General features: G+C 37.3%; 1 long non-coding RNA gene across 2 annotated transcripts in view; it reads left to right on the top strand.

Annotated features, from left to right (window-relative positions):
* Positions 1-13,359, top strand: part of LOC140640912 (uncharacterized) — a 123,795-nt gene extending 110,436 nt beyond the window's left edge. Inside the window, exons 3-4 of one of the 2 annotated variants that reach the window (XR_012037512.1) lie at positions 7,604-7,663; positions 13,031-13,359. This is a non-coding gene — a long non-coding RNA (uncharacterized lncRNA). The remainder of the gene's footprint in view (positions 1-7,603; positions 7,664-13,030) is intronic. The other variant, XR_012037511.1, reaches the window with a different exon arrangement.
* Positions 13,360-17,713: the final 4,354 nt, after the last annotated feature.

Here is a 17,713-nt window from a genome sequence, read left to right as displayed (position 1 = left end):
CACAAGGGTGCCTGGGTGGCTTAGCTGGTTGAGTGTGGGACTTTTGATCTTGGCTCAGGTCTTGATCTCATGGTTGTGAGTTTGAGCCCACATTGGGCTCCATGCCTACTTTAAAATAAATAAAAGTAAATAAATAGGTGCATAAAATTTGCCACACACACACACACACACACACACACACACACACACACAGAGATATCTAAAAGAAGTACAGGGACGCCTGGGTGGCTCAGTGGTTGAGTGTCTGCCTTTGGCTCAGGGCATGATCCCAGAGTCCCGGGATCGAGTCCCACATCGGGCTCCCTGCATGGAGCCTCCTTCTCCTTCTGCATATGTCTCTGCCTCTCTCTCTCTCTCTCTCTCTCTCTCTCTCTGTGTTTCTCATGAATAAATAAATAAAATCTTAAAAAAATGAAAGAAGTAGAGTTCTAAGTAAACAATACAGATTGTGAAGGTAATTGCTTGCTCAGGAAAGGAAAAGCTTTCCAATAAATGGTAACAAAAAACTAGATATCCTTTTTTTTTAAACAACCTTGATCTCTGCCTTATTCTATACCCCCAAATAAATTCACAATGGATCATATACTTATGATCTAAAGCTAAGACAATAGAGCTTTTGGAGGAAAACATGGAAGAATCTTTTTGATCCAGTAGTAAGTAAAGGTTATTTGTGTCATAGAAAACAATAACTAGAAAAGATAAAACAAGATAAATTAGACTTTGTTGAAATTTAAAACTTCTGGTTATTGGCAGGCAGCATTAGAAAAATAGCCACTGGCTTGAAAAAAGTATTTGTAAGACATATATATGACAAAAGATGGGGTTAAAAATGTATAAAGAACTCTTACAACTCAATAATAAAAACACAAACAACTCAAATTAAACATAGGCCAAATATTTGAACAGGTACTTTATAAAAAGAAATTACCGGAATGGTAATAACCACAGGAAAAAATCAACATCATTATTCATCAGGAAATTTAAACTAAAAACTACAATGCAATACAATTATACACTCACTGGTAAGTCTAGAATTTTTTAAACAGATACGCCAAATGTTGATAAGAAAGTGGAGCAACTGGAACTCTGATTGGAAGATAAAATGGTACAACTAATTTGGAAAAACTTCTGGAATTTATTAATAAATCCAAACATGAACATACATTATGATCCTTTGAGTCTACTCTTAGGTATGTACCCAAGAGAATAAAAATATATATCCACAAAAAGATGTGTTTAAGAATGTTCATAGCAATTTTATTCATAATAGCAAAAATGGGACATTTCAGGTATCCATCAACACCAGAAAGGGTAAATAAGCAATAGTATATCCATACATCGGGATACTACTCACCAATAAAAAGGAATAGAATACTGATATACACAACAACATGGATTTCAAAGACACTTAACTGAGTTAAAATGTGCACACACACAAAAGAGTATGATATATAAATATATTTCTATTATATTCTACAATGTAAGAAATTAGAATATTTACTGACTCTGGGGAACTGGAAATAGATTACACTGGAAAGAATGTGAAAAATATTTCTGAGATGATGGTAATACCTATTATAACAGTTTTTGGATCAGAGATGTAAAGATTTGTCAAAATTCAGTGAATGCAGACTTAAGAATTGTTATTACATATGTAATTATTTTTCACAGAGGAAAAAATTCAAATATTAATCTTATTTAATGATATGCATGCCAAAGTATTCATGGTGCATACTATCGGCTGTTTTCTTTGAAATGAATCCAAAGTTAAGATGAATTAATGGATAGATAAAGGGATGGATAAATAGATACTTTATAAAACACCTTTTCTAAAATATTACTGACAGAATTTAGGTGGTGGATACATACGTGTTCACTAAATTTTTTTTCAATTTAGCTGTATATTGGACGTTTTCATAATAAAAATGTAGAAAAATATTACTTCTCACATTTTCCCAGCTCAATGGTAGGTTGAGAATAATAATAATAATATAGTCTCACGATTCTTAGGCAGACAGCCCTAGGGCCACATCCACCCACTTACCCTTCCGTCCATTAAAGCAGAAATGAAGTCACAGGGTGGGTGGACATTGTCATGCCTAGTTCATAAGCAGCCTGTTGCCACTCCACATTCCAGCAGCTGCTTCACGGCTTAGGACTGACAGTTAAGCAAAACACAAGTCCCCACTGGGAACACAAACTTCAAGTGGAAGGACAAGAATCAGGCCAGTATGGACAGTTAAGGTTGAAGGTTCTGCTAACAAACCGTGGGAAGTGGGTTTTTCACTAAAGACTAACATGTTCAAGTTAACCGAAATGTTATAGATCTATTACAGTGCTTTCAGCCTGAAAAGAATATTGCAGTCAGTTAAATGATCCTTTAGCATCTAGTATTTCCTACTCATTCTCTTGCTTATTTCCCAAGTAATAAATTGCATAGACAACTTTTTAGAAAACTGTCAGTATAATTCACGTATGTCCCCCATCCCACTTATTTTCTCATGCACAATCTCCCATGTCTCAGAAGAATTATCAGCTTACACAGTTCTACAAGCCAGAAAACTAGGAGTAATGTCTAGCTGCCAATTTCCCTTACCCCAAGTATTCAACCCATCCCTGTCTTGGTAATTCTAGATGTTCTCACATTCTTCCATTTCTATCAACTGTCTTTGACTTAATTCAGTCCATCATCTTATACCTGGACCACTGCATGAGTCTCTTTACTTGTCTTTTTATTTTTTCTCTCCTCATTCCAATCTGTCATTCATATAACAGCAGAAATGATTTTTCTCAAAATATAGCTGTATTATATCCCTACCTTGCTTAAAATCTTTCATTGTTCTCTCCTTGTGCTTAGCCTTAAGCCACACTCTTTGTGATAAATTGGAAGACTCTCTGGCACACATCTCACTTCTCTGAAGCCATGCCACCCGCTTTTACCATTACAAGTCCAGCATGCTCTAAGACCGCTCGAGCTTTCACAGGCCATACTTTCTGGAATGCTCTTTCCCCCGCTCTCGTTCTGTGTGCCTAGTTTTTCTGTTCTAACACTTTCTGTTATCTCTAGATGAATAAGGTCTAGCTTCTATTTAGGGATGCTTAAGTTTATCTCTTCATACTCCATTTCAGTAGTTTTCCAAATATTTTTGGAGTTATTTTTGAACTTATTGCAAGGGATCCAAGAATCTTTATATAAACTGAGAATTGCTTTTACATTCAATCCGTTCTATTTTGTGCCCATGGATTCTGTTTTTCAAGAGTATGTAAATGGTATTATGATTAATAAAATAAAAATTCATTTAAGTATAGTCCTGGATTCTAGTAGAATTTGATATTGTTTTTAATCAACTGATAACAAAAATAAAAATATTATCACCTGGGATTCATAGCGTTATCTTTAACAAAAGAGCTTCTCATCCATAAAATGTTTTAAACCACTGTTCCATACTGTTGCAAATAAATTTAAAATAATTCGTTCTTATGATATATTTTACTTTTCTACTGAGTAGGATAAAATTTTCTATATTTAATATTGGAATGTTAGAAATTAAAGGCATCCCTGAAGTACTTTGGTTTAATTCCTTTATATCGTAAAAAAGGAAAGGGTAAGTGAAAGACTTAAAATATTTATCTAATCACACAAATGGTAGCAGAGTAGAATCAACAGACTGATGTTTGACTATAGGACTGATGTCCTATAGTTTGGTGCTCTTTCCATCAATCCCTGCTACCTTTGAAATGGGGTGGGACACCAGATTTCTGAGGCAAGTCTCAAATGAGAGTTCTAGTCTATTCATTCTCTTTCTTCCCTTTTTTTTTTCCATTCTCTTTCTTCCTGCTCTCGCTTTAATTTATCCAGGCTATAATCTCACTGTATCAAGTGTTTCTTTTTTACTGGTAATTAAAGAAATATTTAACCAGCTGCATATTAACATGAAAATGACCACACAAGAAAAATGGTTGCTAAGCAAAGGTAGTGTAATTCCCCACAAATAATCAAGTAATTGTACTGAGAGCTATAAAACATGCACGTAATCATGTATCACTACTAAAGCATCCTTTCTACTCAAATTTTTCTCATAAATTCTAGAGCAGCATTAAAGTAGTTCCTTGATGCCAATGCCAACAAACTTAAAACTTGACTTGTAATAAAGCTTGGGTCCCAGATGTTCCTATTGGCTATCCTGTTACACAACAGAATTAATATTATAGTTGGACATTAAATGCTTTCATAGATTTCTGCTATAGTCCGATTGACGTCAACTTTAAATAGGAGCATTGAAATCCTAAAACTCAGATGGACCAGTACTCAGTCTGCTAGATTTAAATCTACTATGAAGACATGGGTTTCATTTAGGTAGAGAGTTTTTAAATCCAAAGAGAGAAATATAAAGTCCTCTCCATTTAAATTTATTTTCACACTAAGTCTGTTTCCTAAGAACCATGAGACACCATGTTTAAATAACTAGTGCATCTCTGGGCACTTATCATCCTACTTTTTCTCCACTGTTCAAATGAATATTTGTAAGATTCACTTGGGAGCCTTGCATAAAGTAGATTCCTGGGAAGCACTCTCAGAGACTGATTCAGTAGAACTGGGTTGAGAGCCAGTGCTTTATATTTTTAGCAAGCACTCCCAAGTGATTCTGGTGCAGGTTTCTGTGATCACACATGGAGGAAACATTGCAAGTGCAGCAATATTGGTCATGGGGCACACAGCCTTTCTTCATTCAGGCATGTGTGAGGCTAGGGTGGCCTGAGACAGGGCAATGATCCAGGGGGAAGCACAGCTCTCCAGCAAGTTGGACTTGAGAAAGTTGAGAAAACTCTCCCTGTGATAACCATAATCTTAAAAAGACCTACAGCAGTCCTGAAACAAAAGCGCCTTATTTTCTTCACAGACTTTGTGAGAAGATGAGCCGCACAACTACTACCTGGCAAGACAATGATATTATCCCCAAGTTGGTTCATGACATTCCTTATTCCGTGTGTACTGGAACATGAGGCAGAGCTGTAGTCTTTTTTTTAAATGAAACAAATATTTTGAGTACTTTTTTAAAAAAGATTTTATTTATTTATTTGAGAGAGAGAGTGAGTGAGAGCATGACAGCATGAGTGGAAGGAGGTGCAGATGTAGATGGAGACTCCTTGCTGAGTGGGGAGCCGATGAGGGCTCATTCCCAGAACGCTGGGATCTTGAGCTAAAGGCAGATGCGTAACCGATTGAGCCACCCAGAGTGGGCACCCCAAGAGTACTTTTAAACATTCTTTTTAAAAGAGTCTTATTGAAGACTAAGGCTACATATGAGATAATCTTATTCTTTCTTCTCTTCTCTTCTCTTCTCTTCTCTTCTCTTCTCTTCTCTTCTCTTCCCTCTCTTCTCTTCTCTTCTCTTCTCCTCTTCTCTTTTTTTAAGAGAGGAAGGCAGGGAAGGGAGGGCAGAGGAGAGAGACTCTTTAGCGGGCTCCATCTCACAACCCTGAGATCATGACCTGAGCTGAAATCAGGAGTCAGATGCCTAGCCAACTGAGCCTCCCAGGTGCCCCCAAGATGATCTTATTCTATTGTTAAAAGCCGGAAAAGGCCCACTGCAAAGATTTGAAAATGAGCAGTAAGTGCCACTTACCCGTGTGTAACCACATGGTTCAGATTCCTAAAGATTCTCTAAGGGGAAGAGAATCTAGATTCACTTAAAAGTGAGTTCATTAGTGGAGAGGAATACATGTCATCCTAATAATAAGAATAATGATAATATAATAAAGCCAGTTACAGTATTTACATTATCAGAATTCTCAAACCGATTTACCCTGGCCATACGTTTCCTTCAAAATCCAGTCAAACTCTGTGGCTTCAACTGAACTGAACTGAAAAGGCTTTTTGTATCTTTAGACTCAAAAGTTCCGATTATCCTAAATTACCACACATTTTCTGCATTGGCACCATTGTGATGTCTCTGAAAAGGGGTGATAGGGCCTCATTTTACTAAAGACAAACAGATCAACTAGACTTCCTTGGGTAGTGGAGTTGGGGCCCACCTTTGAGGCTGAGAAAAAAAATGCTTTGTAAGACAGATCCACATTGAGTGTCCTTATGGACAAAAGATGACTCTCCCTTCTGTAATTTCTCAGTTAATCTCACAGATGCCTCACTTCCAGCCCACATTAGTACATGTGTTACACTATGTTTATTGGATTGTAGTCATTCACATGCTGTGTTCAGGTTCAGTACTTGTGTTCCTTGATGAAATAAAGTTCTGCAACAGGAGTCTTATACTCAGGGAAATAGTAGAGTAAATTCATGTATATATTTTTCTTAACTTTGGATTTTTCTTCTACGAGTTTTTCAGATCTTTAAGATTTGCTACCACACGTCAATTGTGAGATTACAACTCATTAAGAGTAAAACAATGAACTTGCTTATTTCAACCACTTACAAATATTCTGTGGAGTATTGCTAAAATATCCGTCCCTTCCAGGTGCTCTGCAACCTGAATGAGTGAAACCACAGGTGTGCTGATTAGGCTGCAAATAAAAGACTATGCCTGAATCACAATGTGATGCCTGTATATGAAAGTGTTTGGGACTCACCTCCAAAATGAGGTCCTTGCTGGTACAATCACCTGGTAGGAATAGTTTATTCAGGTGGGAAAACAGATGTGAGACAGAAAGCTCTAATGGAAGTTCTCAGGAAAACTGTCTTAACCTTGGAGGTGCCAAGATGTCTACAAGAAAGCTTCTTGGGAGGTGTCTAATTTCATTCACTTAATGAGGAGACTGGGAGGTCAGATCAGTTGCTCTGATTCTAAAGTTCCAGAGCTGCACAGAGCTTGTCTCTACACTTAGAGCTGCAGATGTGCTTACATCAAATCAAGGTTCAGCCTCATGACCAGACCACCTAGTTAAAGGTTAACAAAGATCCAGAATAGCAAAACACCCACATGCACACATAAAAAAGGCAGTTTGGATTAACTTAGTTTAACAGAATAAATCTAGAAGGAAAAAGTTCATATTTTTAAAAGAAACCATTAATATGTCATCAAAATTATGATTATTTGTATGTAATTTCTGATCATTTATTCTCATGTTGATAGATTTAAAATAACTTACTATTGTCCTTATAGCTTCTTCATGCACGATTTATTTATTAAAAAGTTAAATTGCAATGAATGAAATGGCACAGGAAAAGATGTGTTTATATAATTAACAACTGATGATGAAATGTCATTTTTGGGAATGTGATCAAAATACTGAGGCAATTAAATTTTAAATAATCTTCTATTTTCCATCATTGCTTCATTGTCTTTGATGCCTACAGGTATTATATGTAAGGCATTTCAAATTACCTTCCTAGTGTAAGCAGATGGAGTTGGAAAGGAAGAACAATGGTGTTTGTCTCATTGCCCATATTTAGTGCTATTGAATGTGTGTGAGCTTTTGTGTATAGCTTTATATCCTGTTGCTCCTGTCCTCCTGTGCCAAAGGCTCTGCTTTTTAAATTAAAATTGGTTCTCAATAACCACCTTCAGGAAATCCCCCAAAAGTATTTTTGTAACTTCCTGCATCCTGAGTGCCTTTTTTTTTTTTTTTTCTTTTTTCTTTTTAGGATATCTTGAGAAAAGAAGAACCCTTAGGACCTCTTCTTTTCCTGTCCTGACCCAGACAGGTTTGCTGCTTGTTCAGTCTAGTAAAATGATCTCATGAAAGCATAACAAGTAAGGTTGTGATTAAATATGTAGCTAGTAATAGGTATTCAGCTATTAGGTATTTATAGGTATTATCACAGTAACTATGAGTGTTTTATGTATCATACTTCAGTCAGTTTGTAAACTGATCAGATATGTCCACTTACTTTTTAAGGATGCTCAAAGGTATTCAGAACAGATTTGCCAAAACAATGTTACTTTATTGTTAAAATAACAACTGCAGTGATGCATATGCAAAATTCTTGCCCAAAGGTCTGGGAGAATGGACTTTATTATGTTGGCATGTAGCTCCAAAATTTCCATTTCTCTCTTCCAATAGTAAGGGAAAGGTCATGTAGAGTGCTCATCAAGGTGGCTGGATTTATACTAACCTCTGCGTGCTTATAACTTTCTGAACATTAGAACTATGTTAGGTTGTCTATTATAAAAGGTCACACCCACAGCCATATTTAAGGGTAATTACATACTTATGGGATCCTTACTGAAGGTGCAGCCATAAGCAGCCATATTGGTACCATGAGATCCAAGCTAGAGCTGAGATCCTACCCAAGAGAAACAAATCCAAAGGAACCTATCATATGCTGGGCCAATTGTTTTCACCCTTTTAGGATTTTAACTGGAAAGGAATGAAATTATTTGGCAGCTGGGAAGAAGGAATTAATGCGGAGAGGATGAAAGAGTGATTTCATGATGTAGAATCAATTTTGTGAGAAATAATGGGAAGCTAAAATTATGAGATAACACAAGCTCAGGGTAATTGTGAACCAGATAGAGGAGAAAAACTCCATTGAGAAAAAAAGGAGAACAGGAATTGGAAAAAGCAGGACACTTGCATAAAAAAAATAAAGGAGAATCAACAATGTCTGAAGCTGCCCAGATCATTGATGCCTTCGCTGCTTCAGTTTCATTCCTATTCATATCGGCTTCCTGTAGCTGCTGTAAGAAATGACCACAAACTTGGTGACTCAAAACCAAAGCTTATTCTCTCACAATTAAGGAGTCAAAGGTGTCAGCAGGGTCATGCTTCCTCTAAAGGCTCTGGGGAAGAACCCATTCCATGCCTCTTTCATCATCTGGTGGCTGTAGACACCCCACATCACTTCAATTTCTGTCTCCAGCTTCACTTTACCTTCTCTTCTGGGTGTGTCTCATCTCCTTCTGCCTCTATTTTATAGGGATCATGGTCATGGCACATAGAGCCCACCCAGATAATCTAGGAGAGTCTCCTCACCTTAAAATCCCTAAATTATTATATCTGTAAACCCCCCCCCCTTTTTTTTCAGAAAAGACAACATTCACATATTCTTGGGATAAGTATATAGTCATATTGTTGGGAGCCATTCTTAGCTCACTGTATTATCCGTGTGACTCTGTAATGACAAAGTTCATTTCTCCGAGGGACACCTGACTCTGACAGAGTGGATCTTCAGAAATAATGAAATGAAATGTACAGAAAGGAAATGAAGTAAAAATATAAAATGAAATAAATATCTAAAATAAAAACACATGTAAAAGAAAAATATGGAATATATTTAAAATATATAAAATAAAGATATATAAAATATACATATATAATATATATATAAAATAAAGATAGATAAAAGAGAAACTTAGGTTTTACCCAGTACTCCACAAGCAGTGCCACCTTCTCATTCTCAAGTTCGAAGATTAAAGTTGGGGTGTAATGTGGATGGGGAAAGAGAGGATCATGTCTCATCTTGAGAAAGAAACCATGAAACCAGTTCAGAAAATATCCATGACAAATCTGGTATTGTCCCTGAATGTTCATGTTCACAGTTAGGGCCTCCAGAAAAGAAGGAATCAGAAATCTCTTACAGTAAATTCATAAAATGACCACTGCCTTGCTATCAATAATGTTTTTATCATTCATTTAGTAAATATTAATTCTGTGGCTTTCTAGTTTCCCCACAAGGCCCCAGGTTGCAAAATAAAAAATTAACCTTTCCTTTAAGGAGCTTACAGACTGGTATAGAATAAATACATACAAACAATAGCAATGATTTTTGCTACACATATCAGGCTGTGAGAGCACAGAGAGGGGCAGCTTGAAAGCTTGATGATATTAAGGAAGAATTTGCTTTTGGAGTGACTTTGGAAGGAGGTGAACAGCAGGGAGTGGAGATCGTTTAAGGAACGTTGAAAAGATCTCCTGCCTTAGAGAATATCTTTTGCAGTCATCACCTGATGCTTAAATTTCACATGGATTTTTTTTTTTGGGCCTAAATCTTATGTAACCTGGTAAATCACTTTATCAGGTCTTTGCATGATAGCAAGTTTTTAAAAAGAGTTGAATAAAGAGTAAATGAGGTTATTGGAGTCAGCGTGTGTGTGTATGTGTGTGTGCGCGCATTTGTACCTATGTGCTAAGGGGTTACTGAAAAGGGAGAAGAAAAAAATTATTTTACATTCAGTATGCTCCTATCACTCTGCTTGGCATACTGTATTATCTTAATTAATTACCTTGACAATCCTCTAAGATACATATTTTTATTTTCTCACCTCAATTTCATGGATAAAGAAAGTGAGACTCAAAAAAAAAAAAAAAAAAAAAGAATTAACTTGCCCAAGGTCATACAACCAATAAACGGCAGATATTTCAACTATACTCTGTCAGAACAGGATACTTCAGTTTCGGGGAATAGATTGTGCAAGATACAAAGGCATGAAAGAATATGGTATTGCTTGGGAATGATAAATAACAGTATGCTTGAGTGAAAATATAAACGAGAAGTTACAGAATATGAGTAAGAAAAGGTAGATAAAGGTTAGCTCCAAGTATCTTTTCACCAACTGAGGATTATGGAATTAGATCCAGTTTTTATTAAACTTCAAGAATATTAGTATGAACTTGCCCCAAGCAGGTCAGCCTGCAATCAGGTGGCAAATCTCATTGTTTCTTCTATTTGCCTTGTGTAGCCTATTGTAGTCTACCGACACCATCCTACTTCAGAATTTTATGACTTCTTGTCTGGATGATTACAGCAGCTTTCTACCTGTTTCTCTCCACCAGCTTCATTTGCTTTCCAGTTCTTTCTCAACAATACTGCAGGTTTAATCTTTAAAAGCTTGTGCCATTCCCTGTTGCAGAAAAGTGTGTGTGTGTGTGTGTGTGTGTATACTTTCTTTTGAGCGATTTTAAATTTGTAGCAAAATTGAGCAGAAAGTAGAGTTTCCATATACCCCCTATCACCACACATACATAAGTGGTAGGTTGTTACAATTGAACCTACACTGACACATTATTATCATCCAAAGTCCATAGTTTATGTTAGGGTTCAGATGGTCTACTCACTGTCTATGTTTTTTTTTAAGATTTTTTATTTATTCATTCATAGAGAGACAGAGAGAGGCAGAAACACAGGCAGATGGAGAGGCAGGCTCCATGCAGGGAGCCCGACGTGGGACTTGATCCCGGGTCTCCAGGGTCATGCTCTAGGCTGCAGGCGGCGCTAAACTGCTGCGCCACCAGGGCTGCCCATGTCTATGGGTTTTGACAAACATATAATGACCCACATCCACCATTATACCATCAATACAGTCTTTCACTGCTCTAAAAATTCTCTGTGCTCTGTCTAGTTATTCCTCCCTACTCCTCAAATCCATGGAAACCATTAATCTTTTTATTGTCTCTGTAGTTTTGCCTTTTCCAGAATGTCATATAGTTGGAAAGTATGTATGTACTATGTAGTATGTAGTATGTAGCCTTTTCGGATGGGCTTCCTTCACTTAGGAAGATGCCTTTAAGTTTCCTCCATGTCTTTCTTTTTAAAGATTTTATTTATTTATTTGAGATAGAGAGTAAGTGAGAGATATATATCTTAGGGGGAAGGGAGAAGAAGAGGGAGAAGCAGGCTCTCCACTGAGCAGAGCCCAACAAGGGGCTCAATCTCAGGACCCCAGGAGCATGACATGAGCCGAAGTCAGACACTTAACCAACTGAACCACCCAGGTGCCCCTCCTCCATGTCCTTACACCTCATTTCGTTTTTAGCACTAAATAGTATTTCATTGTCTGCAAACACTATAGTTTACCCATTCACTTACTGAAAGATACCTTGGTTGCTTCCAAATTTTGGTATTTATAAATAAAACTATAAACATCTGCATACAGATTCATTTGTATAAATGCCAAAGAGCACAATAGCTGGATTGTATAGTAAGAGTGTATTTAGTTTCGTAAGAAATGGCCAGACTGTCTTCCAAAATGACTGTAGGATTTTGCATTCCTATCAGCAATAAATGTGAGTTCCTGTCGCTCCACATCCTTGTTAGTATTTGACGTTGTCAGTGCTTTGGATTTGGCCATTTTGTTAGGTATGTAGTGGTTCTCTCATTTTAATTTTCAGTTCCCTGATGACATGGTGTTAAACATCTTTTCATGTGCGTACTTGCCATCTGTTTATCTGCTGTGGTGAGGTGTCTGTTAAGGTCTTTTTTTTCCCCCAATTTTTCAGTCGTGTTGCTTGTATTAAGAGTTCTCTGTGTACTTTGGATAACAGTCCTTTACCAGAGGTGTCTTTTGCAAATATTTTCTCCCAGTTTGTGATTTGTCTTCTCATTCTCCTACACTAATTCATTACTTAGTGTTATTGTACAATTGTTCTTTACTCTATGCTCTTTCAAAAACCTTTTTTAAAAAAAGTAGTATGTCAAAAAAAGAAAAAGCCCAAATTCCTCATTCTTGCTTTTAGGGATGTCCATAGTTCTGCCTAGCCTAAATTTCTAATCTATCCAAGAATCAGTCACTTTTGTGCCAGCCAAATAACCCTTCCTTTCTGGAACTCAGACACTGATGGAAGAAGTATAAATTGGTTTTGCAATGCTAGTTAGCCACCTTCAGAAAAATCTCCTTTGCTCTAGCAATTCCTCTTCCCAGAATGAATTCTAAAGACATAATTTTTATATCCAAACACCTTTCCACCCCTCTACCTTTTCTTTTCTAAAAGCGTTTGTGGCATCGTCATTTATTGTAGTGAACACAAGTTGGTTTCTCAGCTAATCTATTTTCCTCTTCTCAACAATTTTTGATTTGCATTCTATTATCCACCTCAGCCCTATTGCTCCAGGGTTGATACTTCCCTACTCCGGTCCTGAAGTTGAGCCTTTTTGGTCTCAGGATAAATTCACTTTCTCAGTGAATTAATCAGGAATTAATTCAGAAACACTGCTCTATACTAATCTTCTGAAGGCTTTCTACCCACCACAGGAAATGGTTCATAAATGGGTATAAGAGACATGATAGGATATTTGCTGGGGGTGCTAGAGTAGGTGGTTTCTGTTATAATTGTTGCTGTGTTTTGGTGTCAGGTCCAGAACTGCTGCTGTATTTCTTCACCAGCCAAAGGACTAAGCAGACTCTTTAAGAAAAGCAGGGCCAAAGGATCTCAGAGAAATGGAGCCTTGGCTGTGATTGAACCATAGCTGAGCAGTGTCCCACTTCTGGATTTGAGCTAATCATGTGAGCTTTAATAATCCACCTAATGTTTAAGATATTTAAATTGGACCTCCTCTTTTGATTGACTACATCAAACTGATACTTGCCTTATACATATTTGTAAACTCATAATCCTATATGACCAGTACCTTTGTAACTCTTTCGTGTTGAATGAACCAATGAATAAATAAACCAGACCTTTGCCACATCTTATAAATTCTCTAATTGGACAAGCTTTTTTCCAGTTGCTTTGGTTAGTCAGCTGAAGAAAGCATGTTAGAAAACCACATTCATAAACAAATAAAATTGCACCATGGATCATGATTACTGAACATGCTTTGTATCGTTGTTGAATTTCAACAACGTGTTTGCTGTTTAAAGGTGTTATATGAGATCGGATCTAGCACTGTACTAACAAATATTATTTACTTACAGAGGTTTGGATGAATTCACTCTGTTCTCTTACTGGTAGAAATGTGTTTAACACCTGTAAAACAAGACAGTGACAGAAATAGAACTTCAGGATAGCACCATCACTTTTGCAGAATGCCATTAATTCTGTCAAGATGTGATGGTAAACTTGTGAAAAGAATCTTAACAGCAGTCAGTTTTGATGTCAATATTTAATTTTGTGAAGGAAGGCAGTATAGTATCATTTTAGGTTCCCTTAAAACATCTCCTATAATTGTAGTTGCTTTAAGTTGGTGAAGAAAAAAGATGGAGAGCAAGTGAAATAACTTTTGGCTGGGGAGAAAAGCTCATCAAGCAACTCCTGGTTATGATATTTTCTGTGAACACTCATACCTGCCAGAAGATAACCTAGAGCTTGAAACATATTCTTCAAGTATCTTGCATATCTTAAATTAAACTTATTAACACTTGCGGAAGGATAAAGGAGAAAGATCTAGTTGTATGTAAGATCTGTAAAGTTGAGGTTGTCATGTTTTTATAGATTTTATTTATTTTGAGAGAGAGACAGAGAGAGTGTGAGCAGAGTGAGAGGGAAGGGGCAGAGGGAGAGAGAGAATCTCAAACAGACTTCTTGCTGAGTGTGGAGCCCAACAGAGGGCAGGGGGCTCCATCTCATGACCCAGTTATGACCTGAGCCAAAATCAAGAATCACATGGTTAGTGGACTTGGCCACCCAGGTGCCCCTGAGATTGCCATTTTAACAAAGGTTCCTTATTTAGAGAGTTCCTTTTCCTTGGACATTCTGTAACCTGGCTGCCTCCTGAAAGTATGAGATAGGCGAGGCAGCGCATCCAACCCAGAACTGCAGCGTTGATAAAGTCAGTCTTGTCTCCAACTCACAGTCTGTATGATTTAGAGATACAGATTTTCAACTGAATACAAGCTCTGCTATGTGATGTTACATGACCTCTCTGAGCTTCATGTTATCTGTGAAATGTCAATAAATATCTTAAAAATATGAACTTCACTGCATGGTTGGGAGTATTTAAAATCAGGAATTACCAGACCTCAAAAGTTTCCCCCTAGACCTCCAGGTTTTGGAGGCTTTATGCTTCCTCCTTCCTGACCTTTACCTTTTCAAAATCTGCTTAAGGGATAAAGGATCTGATAAGATCACTCATATTTAGATGCAAATATTTGATAAGATTTCAAGAGTCATCTGCCCTTGGATATGTTTACCAGGGGTCAAAGGTTTTAAGTCAAAAGAATGAATGTTAAGTATGGAATTTTAGGAATTAGCTACTTATTGAAGGAGATCTTCACTCAGATATTCACTGCCCCATGCTTTTGTGTTCCAATTGTGGAAACGGTAGGCTAGCCCACACCTACCTGGGCACTGGTGACTGATGAGGGCTATTAAAAGTATTATTTAAAATAATATTAAGGGATCCCTGGGTGGCGCAGCGGTTTAGCGCCTGCCTTTGGCCCAGGGCGTGATCCTGGAGACGCGGGATCGAATCCCACATCGGGCTCCCTGCATGGAGCCTGCTTCTCCCTCTGCCTCTCTCTCTCTCTCTCTCTCTGTATGACTATCATAAATAAATTAAAAAAATAAAATAAAATATTAAATGTTGAAAATATTTAAAAGTTTTAAAGTTAATTTCCTACGTTTTTGTTTGAAAAGACACCACATTTCTTCTGTTCCTACTACTGGCTGCCTGATATTTAAGAAACATGTGCCTAAACTCTGTTGAAGAAGGGCAGATCTCCCGAATAAAGTGTTAGAGCTAACAGTGCCATTGTTAGCGAACATTCTTTCACCAACCTGGGGGAGGCGACGACATAGGAATTAAGGCAGCATCTGCAGGATGGCATCTGCCAGGTAAATACACAGATGAGGCCAAAGGGCTTTGCTTCCTTAAGGGGAAAGAACAACTTGCAGATAAGAAAGGTTACAAAATGTGCATGAAGTTTTATTTTTAAACCCCATGGGAAGACCCTAAACATATTTTTTGAAACCAGAACCATTAGTGAGATCAGCGTTCTGAACTGAGAGGTGAGATTTGGACCCTGGCTGGGAACTAATGGAGCAAATAGAGCTTTTGCCACATTCTATACTTCACTCTTGCTCCACTATTACCATTGGACTAGCAGCTAATTTTTAAGTCAGTCCCTCTAACAATCAAAAGAGGTGGAGAGTTCCTTAAGGTCCATTTTATAGCTGAGAAAAATGAGGCTGAGGTGACAAGTTACACATCAACAAAATGGTTCAAATAGATTCCAGCCCAGGCAATCCACTGAAACGAAAACGCACTTTGATTCTTTAAACTTGTTAAATTGATTAAGCAAGGAGGTTTGATGTAGCTCTAGTGCTGCTGTGGTCTCTAAATACACATTAATTGAAGCCTGTAAATGCCTCCAGGTTGTGAAATCAAATCACTGAGGACAACCAGTCATTAACAGCCAACTAGGCTTTGAGCTGTAACCAATCAAATATTTTCCTTTCTTTGCTTCATACTTTAAGTAAATCCTTTCCCTCGTTCCTGCCTGCAGAGTGCTCCTAACCACTTCAAGTCTGTCACTCCTCAATTACAATAGATTTGTAGTCAAACTCTTAAAATTTTTAATATGCTTTAGCTTATCTTTTAACAAACATTAAAGCCACATTGAATTTATAAGTTTCCTGATCCACCTAACTTCCTTTGACAACAATCATTACCACCTCCTCTGTATCTCTTTACTGGGCCAATACTTTAAATGTCTTATAGGTTGTGCAACATTTCATCTTTTACATCAGAATTTAAAGGTAAACCCTACTCTCCAGTTTTTATACTCAAGACCACCGTGAATCTCTCAGAGGGTTAAAGTTGTACCCAACAAAAACTCTTTGCTTACAAGTCCCCCAGTCTTTCCATTCTGTCTCTCTAGTTGGGAATAACTTGAATTATCTCAAGAGTGGAAATTCACTGTCATCTCTACTCTGAAAATCTTTGGGTGGTGACGCTATGAAAGAAAAATATACCAGGTCCCTTCTCTTTAGGAGTATTGACTACAATAACCACGCAGTAATTTAAATATTTTTGTAAATGCTGTTTTTGGAAAGATCAAAAAGGAGATACCAAACTTGATAGTTTGTATTTTGTGTTGATATAACTGGGGAGTAGTTTGGAGAGTTCCACTCTACACATGCACATACGTGTGCAGGAATATATACAAATACACTGAGCACCATCCTTGCACTTCCTATTTTTTTGTGATTTGGTCTCTACGGAAAATAAAATAGTGCCACCTGGTGGAACTTAGATGTGAGTGCAGCTCCTTTAATTTCACGACTCAATTTTGTTTCGTTTAATGAATACCTACTTGCATCTACCCTGCGCCAGGTAATCTGCGGAGTATCTGGTCGTAAAAAAGAAGGAAAAGAAGGAAGACATAGTTTCTGTTCACAAAGAATATGTAGAATTGCAAGGCTGTCAGCGTGAAAACTGCTAAGGATATGCCTTGGGCGAATTGCCTTGCAAAGTAAGACTAGTCAGGTGCAGAAAAGGTGGAGCCCCGAGAACAGTATGAATGATAGCACAGAAGTAAGAAAAGACACGAGCTTTTAAGAAAAGCAGATGGTTTTAGTCCTGAAACTTAAATTTGGGAGGAGGACAAGACAAAAGATGAACCTGTAAACCTGCCCCAGACTGGCCACAGAAGTCACACTAAGAATATGGCATTTGACTGACTCTTTTAGGTGGGGCAGAAATAAAATTATGCATTCAGACTCAGGTAAACACTGACAAGTTTGTGAGAATACATGATGAAACAAGCTTAAACTTGTGGTCCAATATTAGCCATATTTCTGGGAAGATAGTCTGAATTTTTAATAAGTCCTATTATTTTCTATTAATGATAAATAGTTAAGATTTAATAAAGCAGTTTGTTAGTAGAGAGCAGGCTAGGTTTGAGAGGGGGATGGAAATTGTGGTTAATGAAACCTCAGGTCCTATCAGTGAAGGAGAGGATGCGCAGAAGGAAATTATAGGAAGGAGGTATTGTATCAGACTCCCATTCACCAAGATCCTCAAATATAGATTTTCGATACTGTCTTGAAATACAATTATGCATTCAAATTCAGGTAAACATTTATAGATTTGAGA

Source organism: Canis lupus, chromosome 10 (genome assembly GCF_048164855.1).
Source record: "Canis lupus baileyi chromosome 10, mCanLup2.hap1, whole genome shotgun sequence".
Taxonomy (NCBI): domain Eukaryota; kingdom Metazoa; phylum Chordata; class Mammalia; order Carnivora; family Canidae; genus Canis; species Canis lupus.
Note: the sequence above shows the minus strand (reverse complement) of the source record. Positions and strands in the feature narration are given on the sequence as shown.